This window comes from Heptranchias perlo, unplaced genomic scaffold, assembly GCF_035084215.1.
Source record: "Heptranchias perlo isolate sHepPer1 unplaced genomic scaffold, sHepPer1.hap1 HAP1_SCAFFOLD_1268, whole genome shotgun sequence".
Lineage (NCBI taxonomy): Eukaryota > Metazoa > Chordata > Chondrichthyes > Hexanchiformes > Hexanchidae > Heptranchias > Heptranchias perlo.
Window position 1 is genome coordinate 7,501 of NW_027138503.1, and position 10,000 is coordinate 17,500.

Genomic DNA, 10,000 nt, shown 5'->3' on the forward strand with positions numbered 1-10,000 from the left:
CAAGTGTCACTTTTTCAGGCACTCTTAAAGTGCACCTGGGCTGTCAGAGAAAGCTCTGAAAATCGTGTTCTCGAAAATCTCCGGGTACCCGACCAATCCCTAGGTGCCCGAATGACAAGTGTCAATTCGGCAGGACGGCCTCCCACCTCCGGCCGCAGATGCGTCACTAAATCCCCGCAACGGGGGCTTTCTCATTTCGGCATAGGGGCTTCCGCGGCCAACTCATTAACCTGTGCTCGGACTTTTTGTGCCACAAGTGCAAGGGACCGTTTGCCGGCAGCTACTCGCACCCCCCCGCCCAGGGGGGGAATCCTCTGACCGGAGATCCGAAACGCCGGCCGAATCCATCCCCGTCGGACTTCCGAAGGGGTTCCCTCGACCGACTGACTTCCGAACTCCTTTCTGGGCTTAAACGGGTGGAATTCGGACCCTCTCGCAAGGGAGCCGAAGCCCGCCAGCCCCGGGAGGCCTCGGGGCCGCCGTTTTCAAGCCCGACCAAAAAACCCGAAAAATGGGGAAAAATGGGAAAAATTCCCACTCCCAAAAGGCTTAAAAGTCGGTTGGGCGGCAGCCCGGGTCGGTCTCTGCAGACCTGGAGGCGCTAGACACAAGTCTGGTAAACAGGCTAAGTCTCGACATGCCACCTCTTACTATCCTGCAGGTACCCCGCCAATCCCCCCGGAACCGGCTGGCAATTGGCGAATCAGCGGGACGAATTTGAATTCGTGACCGACTCTCTGACACCGAATCGCCGCAAACGCGTTTCGATTTTTCGGCTTCGGTACCTCCCATCAGACTTTGACTGGCCATATCTCCGGACTCACGTGTCGCAGCCGGGACCTTCAGGTACCGTTCGACGCGTCTAACCCTGCCCCGTCGAATGGCGCCCCTCGCGGTGTGGTCCGATTTCCGCATTTTGGTCAGATTTGCCTCCAAAGTTTTCAGATTGAGTTGACGAATGCCCCCTACGGGGTAACCTCTTGCCCTTTCGGACATGGTCCCTGTGACTTAATTTCCGCCTTTTGCTCAATCGTTTCCCCATTTATAATTAATTTTAAAAATCGGGTTACTCAGTTCTGGTTTACCAGTTCCCTCTTCGGACTTAGTTTTTGGTTAATCATTTCCGGTTCACCAGTTCCCGTTTTGGACTTAGTCTCTGCGGGCCGTTTCTCATCTTTTGGTTCATCAGTTCCCCTCTTTTAATAATTTTTTGGCTGCTTTCGTTTGATCATTTCCCTGCCTTCTGGGTGACTTTTGCCCCTTAGGACTTCATCGCCGCACATTATTTTCGACTTCTGGTTGATCATTTCACCCCTTTTAATCATTTTTGCAACTTTTGGTTAACCATTTCACCCAGCTTCTGGTTAACCATTTCCCCTTTGGGACTTAGTCTCTGAGCATTCTTTTGGGATTCTGGTTAATCATTTGCCAATTTTTAAAAAATGTTGCCGCTTTTGTTTAATGCTTTCTGGTCAACCTTTCCCTCTTTCAGACTTCACCGCGGCACATTGCTTTAGCCTCCTGGTTAATCATTTCACCCCTTTTAATCATTTTTGCAACTTTTGGTTAACCATTTCCCCCAGCTTCTGGTTAACCATTTCCCCTTTGGGACTTGGTCTCTGAGCATTCTTTTGGGATTCTGGTTAATCATTTGCCAATTTTTTAAAAATGTTGCCACTTTTGTTTAATGCTTTCTGGTCAACCTTTCCCTCTTTCAGACTTCACCGCGGCACATTGCTCCAGCCTCCTGGTTAATCATTTCACCCCTTTTAATCATTTTTGCAACTTTTGGTTAACCATTTCCCCCAGCTTCTGGTTAACCATTTCCCCTTTGGGACTTAGTCTCTGAGCATTCTTTTGGGATTCTGGTTAATCATTTGCCAATTTTTTAAAAATGTTGCCACTTTTGTTTAATGCTTTCTGGTCAACCTTTCCCTCTTTCAGACTTCACCGCGGCACATTGCTTTAGCCTCCTGGTTAATCATTTCACCCCTTTTAATCATTTTTGCAACTTTTGGTTAACCATTTCCCCCAGCTTCTGGTTAACCATTTCCCCTTTGGGACTTAGTCTCTGAGCATTCTTTTGGGATTCTGGTTAATCATTTGCCAATTTTTAAAAAATGTTGCCACTTTTGTTTAATGCTTTCTGGTCAACCTTTCCCTCTTTCAGACTTCACCGCGGCACATTGCTTCAGCCTCCTGGTTAATCATTTCACCCCTTTTAATCATTTTTGCAACTTTTGGTTAACCATTTCCCCCAGCTTCTGGTTAACCATTTCCCCTTTGGGACTTAGTCTCTGAGCATTCTTTTGGGATTCTGGTTAATCATTTGCCAATTTTTAAAAAATGTTGCCGCTTTTGTTTAATGCTTTCTGGTCAACCTTTCCCTCTTTCAGACTTCACCGCGGCACATTGCTTTAGCCTCCTGGTTAATCATTTCACCCCTTTTAATCATTTTTGCAACTTTTGGTTAACCATTTCCCCAGCTTCTGGTTAACCATTTCCCCTTTGGGACTTGGTCTCTGAGCATTCTTTTGGGATTCTGGTTAATCATTTGCCAATTTTTAAAAATGTTGCCACTTTTGTTTAATGCTTTCTGGTCAACCTTTCCCTCTTTCAGACTTCACCGCGGCACATTGCTTCAGCCTCCTGGTTAATCATTTCACCCCTTTTAATCATTTTTGCAACTTTTGGTTAACCATTTCCCCCAGCTTCTGGTTAACCATTTCCCCTTTGGGACTTAGTCTCTGAGCATTCTTTTGGAATTCTGGTTAATCATTTGCCAATTTTTAAAAATGTTGCCGCTTTTGTTTAATGCTTTCTGGTCAACCTTTCCCTCTTTCAGACTTCACCGCGGCACATTGCTTTAGCCTCCTGGTTAATCATTTCACCCCTTTTAATCATTTTTGCAACTTTTGGTTAACCATTTCCCCCAGCTTCTGGTTAACCATTTCCCCTTTGGGACTTAGTCTCTGAGCATTCTTTTGGATTCTGGTTAATCATTTGCCACTTTTTAAAAAATGTTGCCGCTTTTGTTTAATGCTTTCTGGTCAACCTTTCCTCTTTCAGACTTCACCGCGGCACATTGCTTTAGCCTCCTGGTTAATCATTTCACCCCTTTTAATCATTTTTGCAACTTTTGGTTAACCATTTCCCCAGCTTCTGGTTAACCATTTCCCCTTTGGGACTCAGTCTCTGAGCATTCTTTTGGGATTCTGGTTAATCATTTGCCACTTTTTTAAAAATGTTGCCGCTTTTGTTTAATGCTTTCTGGTCAACCTTTCCCTCTTTCAGACTTCACCGCGGCACATTGCTTTAGCCTCCTGGTTAATCATTTCACCCCTTTTAATCATTTTTGCAACTTTTGGTTAACCATTTCCCCCAGCTTCTGGTTAACCATTTCCCCTTTGGGACTTAGTCTCTGAGCATTCTTTTGGGATTCTGGTTAATCATTTGCCAATTTTTAAAAAATGTTGCCGCTTTTGTTTAATGCTTTCTGGTCAACCTTTCCCTCTTTCAGACTTCACCGCGGCACATTGCTTTAGCCTCCTGGTTAATCATTTCACCCCTTTTAATCATTTTTGCAACTTTTGGTTAACCATTTCCCCCAGCTTCTGGTTAACCATTTCCCCTTTGGGACTTAGTCTCTGAGCATTCTTTTGGGATTCTGGTTAATCATTTGCCAATTTTTAAAAAATGTTGCCGCTTTTGTTTAATGCTTTCCCTGCTTTGTGGTCAAACTTTTCCCCTTTAGGACTTCATCGCCGCACATTATTTTCGAATTCTGGTTAATCATTTCACCCCTTTTAATCATTTTTGCAACTTTTGGTTAACCATTTCCCCCAGCTTCTGGTTAACCATTTCCCCTATGGGACTTAGTCTCTGAGCATTCTTTTGGGATTCTGGTTAATCATTTGCCAATTTTTAAAAAATGTTGCCGCTTTTGTTTAATGCTTTCTGGTCAACCTTTCCCTCTTTCAGACTTCACCGCGGCACATTGCTTTAGCCTCCTGGTTAATCATTTCACCCCTTTTAATCATTTTTGCAACTTTTGGTTAACCATTTCCCCCAGCTTCTGGTTAACCATTTCCCCTTTGGGACTTAGTCTCTGAGCATTCTTTTGGGATTCTGGTTAATCATTTGCCACTTTTTTAAAAATGTTGCCGCTTTTGTTTAATCGTTTCCCTGCTATGTGGTCAACCTTTTCCCCTTTCAGACTTCATCGCCGCGCATTGTTGTCGACTTCTGGTTAATCATTTTTCCCCTTTAAATCTTTTTTTGCCACTTTCGGTTAACCATTTCACCCAGCTTCTGGTTAACCATTTGCCCCATTATACTGAATTTTTCCGCTTTGGTTTAATCATTTCCCTGCTTTCTTGTCAACCTTTTCCCCTTTTGGACTTCGCCGCCGCACTTTGCTTTTGCCTTCTGGTTAAACATTTCTCCCCTTTTAATCCTTTTTCCCACTTTTGGTTCACCAGTTCACCCAGCTTCTGGTTAACCATTTCCCCTTTGGGACTTAAGTCTCTGAGCATTCTTTTGGGATTCTGGTTAACCATTTGCCACTTTTTTAAAAATGTTGCCGCTTTTGTTTAATGCTTTCCCTGCTTTCTGGTCAACCTTTTCCCCTTACGACTTCGCCGCCGCACTTTGCTTTCGCCTTCTGGTTAATCATTTCACCCCTTTTAATCCTTTTTCCCACTTTGGGTTGGACAGTTCACCCAGCTACTGGTTAACCATTTCCCCTTTGGGACTTAAGTCTCTGAGCATTCTTTTGTGATTCTGGTTCACCATTTGTCCCTTTTTAAAAGATATTGCTGCTTTTGATTAAACCTTTCCCTGCTTTGCGGTCGACCTATTCCTCTTTCAGACTTCATCGCCGCACCTTGTTTTCGACATCTGGTTCAACATTTCTCCCCTTTTAATCCTTTTTCCCACTTTTGGTTAAGCAGTTCACCCAGCTTCTGGTTCACCATTTGCCCCTTTTTACTGAATTTTTCTGCTTTTGTTTAATCATTTCCCTGCTTTGCGGTCGACCTATTCCTCTTTCAGACTTCATCGCCGCGCATTGTTTTCGACATCTGGTTCAACATTTCTCCCCTTTTAATCCTCTTTCCCACTTTTGGTTAAGCAGTTCACCCAACTTCTGGTTAACCATTTGCCCCTTCTTACTGAATTTTTCTGCTTTTGTTTAATCATTTCCCTGCTTTATGGTCAACCTTTTCCCCTTTAGGACTTCGCCGCCGCACTTTGCTTTCGCCTTCTGGTTAATCATTTCACAACATTTTAATCCTTTTTCCCACTTTTGGTTAAACAGTTCACCCAGCTTCTGGTTAACCATTTGCCCCTTTGGGACTTAAGTCTCTGAGCATTCTTTTGGGATTCTGGTTCACCATTTGTCCCTTTTTAAAAGATATTGCTGCTTCTGTTTAATCCTTTCCCTGCTTTGCGGTCAACCTTTTCCTCTTTCAGACTTCATCGCCGCGCATTGTTTTCGACATCTGGTTCAACATTTCTCCCCTTTTAATCCTCTTTCCCACTTTTGGTTAAGCAGTTCACCCAACTTCTGGTTCACCACTTGCCCCTTTTTACTGAATTTTTCTGCTTTTGTTTAATCATTTCCCTGCTTTCCGGTCAACCTTTCCCTCTTTCAGACTTAATCGCCGCACATTGTTGTCGACTTCTGGTTGATCAGTTCACCCCTTTTTTATCCTTTTTCCCACTTTGGGTTAAGCAGTTCACCCAGCTTCTGGTTAACCATTTGCCCCTTTGGCACTTAAGTCTCTGAGCATTCTTTTGGGATTCTGGTAAACCATTTGTCCCTTTTTAAAAAATGCTGCTGCTTTTGTTTAATGCTTGCCCTGCTTTGCGGTCGATCATTTCACCCCTTTTAATCCATTTTTGCCACTTTGGGTTAAACAGTTCACACAACTTCTGGTTCACCATTTCACATTTCGGAACTTTTATTCCCACCATTACTTTGGGCTTCTGGTTCATCATTTCACGCTGTTTTACAAATCTTTGCCGCTTCACTTTTAATCCACAAACCGTGGCTCGCTTTCGGGTGGGGGGGGGGGTAGCGGGTTTGGGCCGGGCACTCGACATCCCGGTGTGCGACCGGGTTCGTTCTGGTACCGCTCGGTGCCCCTCGTCCTGCTCTTGCCGCGGAAGCAAACCAGACGACCGTCGGTCTCACGCCCGAGGGGAGAGGAGGCGGAAAGCGGTTTGCAGCCTTTCGCTGTACCTCCGGCGGGCAGCGCCGCACCTCCGAGTGCTCGGTACCGTTCGCTGCACCTCGTCCGGCCGCACGCAGCGAGCCAAACCCGGAGGAAATCGGCCTGTGCCTTCTCGAGATATGGGCCTCCGGGTGGGACGGACAAACCGGGGCCCCGAGCTCGCTTTCGGCGGCCCGGCACTCGACTTCCCGGTGTCCGAACGTGATCCTTCCGGTACCCTTCGGTGCCCCTTGCCCGACTCTAGCTCCCGTGCTGAAGCGGAGTCGGTCGGCCTGACGGCCTGCCGAGTTAACCAGCGGAAAGCGGTGCGCAGCCTTTCGCTTGCAGCTCCGGCGGGCAGCGCCGCACCTCCGGCTGCTCAGTGCCGTCCGCTGCTCCCCTTCCGGCTGCACGCAGCGAACCATACCCGGAGGAAATCGGCCTCGGCCTTCCGGAGATATGGGCCTGCGAGTGGGACCAATAAATCGGTGCACATTTCCGGCTCGGTTTCCGGCCTCGGCACTATCAGTTCACGCCGTCCGACCGACGTCGTTCTGGCACGGTTCCGTTGCTCCTTGATCCGGTCCAGCCACGGTAATCAGCCGAAGATGGTGGGGGGGACACATTGCCCGCCGAGTTAGCCGGAGGAAATCGGCCTCGGACTTCCTCAGATATCAGCCTCCGGGTGGGACAGACAAACCGGGGACCCGAGCACGCTTTCGGCGGCCCGCTGGTCGACTTCCCGGTGTGCGACCGGGTTCGTTCCGGTACCGTTCGCTGCCCCTCGTCCTGCTCTAGCCGCGGAAACAAACCCGACGACCGTCGGTCTCACGCCCGCGGAGGGAGGTGGCGGAAAGTGGTTTGCAGCCTTTCGCTGTACCTCCGGCGGGCAGCGCCCGACCTCCGAGTGCTCGGTACCGTCCGCTGCGCCTGGTCCGGCCGCACACAACGAGCCATACCCGGTGGAAATCGGCCTGTGCCTTCCAGAGATATGGGCCTCCGGGTGGGACGGACAAACCGGGGCCCCGTGCTCGCTTTCGGCGGCCCGCTAGTCGACTTCCCGGTGTGCGACCGGGTTCCTTCCGGTACCGTTCGCTGCCCCTCGTCCTGCTCTAGCCGCGGAAACAAACCCGACGACCGTCGGTCTCACGCCCGCGGAGGGAGGCGGCGGAAAGTGGTTTGCAGCCTTTCGCTGTACCTCCGGCGGGCAGCGCCCGACCTCCGAGTGCTCGGTACCGTCCGCTGCGCCTGGTCCGGCCGCACACAACGAGCCATACCCGGTGGAAATCGGCCTGTGTCTTCCGGAGATATGGGCCTCCGGGTGGGACGGACAAACCGGGGCCCCGAGCGGTGGCACCCTGCTCGCTTTCGGCGGCCCGGCACTCGACTTCCCGGTGTGCGAACGTCATCGTTCCGGTACCCTTCGGTGCCCCTTGCCCCACTCTAGCTCCGGTGCTAAAGCGGAGTCGGTCGGTCTCACGGACGCCGAGTTAGCAGGCGGAAAGCGGTGCGCAGCCTTTCGCTGTCACTCCGGCGGGCAGCACCGCACCTCCGAGTGCTCGGTACCGAACGCTGCGCCGCCTCCTGCCGCACGCAACGAGCCATACCCGCAGGAAATCGGCCTCGGCGTTCCGGAGTTATCCGCCTCCGAGTGGGCCTGACCAAGCGGGGTGAACTGGAAATCATTAACCAACGTACTTCCATGTTTTCACCCGCAGAGGGCAGCACTCTCTTCTCCGTTTTAAACTGGGCCGACCCGGCTCCGTTTCGAGACCCGGCACTCGACTTCCCGGTGTGCGACCGGGTTCGTTCCGGTACCGTTCGCTGCCCCTCGTCCTGCTCTAGCCGCGGAACTAAACCCGACGACCGTCGGTCTCACGCCCGCGGAGGGAGGCGGCGGAAAGTGGTTTGCAGCCTTTCGCTGTACCTCCGGCGGGCAGCGCCCGACCTCCGAGTGCTCGGTACCGTCCGCTGCGCCTGGTCCGGCCGCACACAACGAGCCATACCCGGTGGAAATCGGCCTGTGCCTTCCGGAGATATGGGCCTCCGGGTGGGACGGACAAACCGGGGCCCCGAGCTCGCTTTCGGCGGCCCGCTAGTCGACTTCCCGGTGTGCGACCGGGTTCCTTCCAGTACCGTTCGCTGCCCCTCGTCCTGCTCTAGCCGCGGAACCAAACCCGACGACCGTCGGTCTCACGCCCGCGGAGGGAGGCGGCGGAAAGTGGTTTGCAGCCTTTCGCTGTACCTCCGGCGGGCAGCGCCGGACCTCCGAGTGCTCGGTACCGTCCGCTGCGCCTGGTCCGGCCGCACGCAACGAGCCATACCCGGAGGAAATCGGCCTGTGCCTTCCGGAGATATGGGCCTCCGGGTGGGACGGACAAACCGGGGCCCCGAGCGGTGGCACCCTGCTCGCTTTCAGCGGCCCGGCACTCGACTTCCCGGTATGCGAACGTGATCGTTCCGGTACCCTTCGGTGCCCCTTGCCCCACTCTAGCTCCGGTGCTAAAGCGGAGTCGGTCGGTCTCACGGACGCCGAGTTACCAGGCGGAAAGCGGTGCGCAGCCTTTCGCTGTCACTCCGGCGGGCAGCACCGCATCTCCGAGTGCTCGGTACCGTACGCTGCGCCGCCTCCTGCCGCACGCAACGAGCCATACCCGGAGGAAATCGGCCTCGGCGTTCCGGAGTTATCCGCCTCCGAGTGGGCCTGACCAAGCGGGGTGAACTGGAAATCATTAACCAACGTACTTCCAGGTTTTCACCCGCAGAGGGCAGCACTCTATTCTCCGTTTTAAATTGGGCTGACCCGGCTCCGTTTCGAGACCCGGCACTCGACTTCCCGGTGTGCGAACGTGATCGTTCCGGTACCCAACCGTGCCCCTTGCCCCACTCTAGCTCCGGCGGTAAAGCGAAGTCGGTCGGTCTCACGGACGCCGAGTTAGCAGGCGGAAAGCGGTGCGCAGCCTTTCGCTGTCACTCCGGCGGGCAGCATCGCACCTCCCAGTGCTCTGTACCGTACGCTGCGCCTCCTCCTGCCGCACGCAACGAGCCATACCCGGAGGAAATCGGCCTCGGCCTTCCTGAGATATCAGCCTCCGAGTGGGCCCGAAGAGTCGGTGGCACCCTGCTCGCTTTCAGCGGCCCGGCACTCGACTTCCCCGTGTGCGAACGTCATCCTTCCGGTACTCAACCGTGCCCCTTGCCCCACTCTAGCTCCGGCGATAAAGCGGAGTCGGTCGGTCTCACGGACGCCGAGTTACCAGGCGGAAAGCGGTGCGCAGCCTTTCGCTGTCACTCCGGCGGGCAGCACCGCACCTCCCAGTGCTCGGTACCGTACGCTGCGCCTCCTCCTGCCGCACGCAACGAGCCATACCCGGAGGAAATCGGCCTCGGCCTTCCTGAGATATCAGCCTCCAAACGGGCGTCACAAATCAGGGCACATGGTCAGCTGCAAAGCAGCGTCATTACAACCTCTCACTGCACCCCACACGACATTCCGCTTGCCTGCCTGCCGCTGCCTACTCTCACCAGCGAAACAAAGTCAGGATAACACCCCAATGCAAGCAGCTCCCTTCCGGCCAACCAACCCACACCAATCCCCTTGCCTGCCTCCCACAAATTCCACCAGCCAGGCAAAGTCAAAATCAACCCACAATAAACGCACTCCACAACGGCCATCGACCGCTATACACCCCCTTGGGCGACTATTAAGCCCGAGAACACTAACTGTAACCAACCGCAGTGAAAAGTTGAAGTGGCAACTCATTAACCAAATTTATATTTGGCAA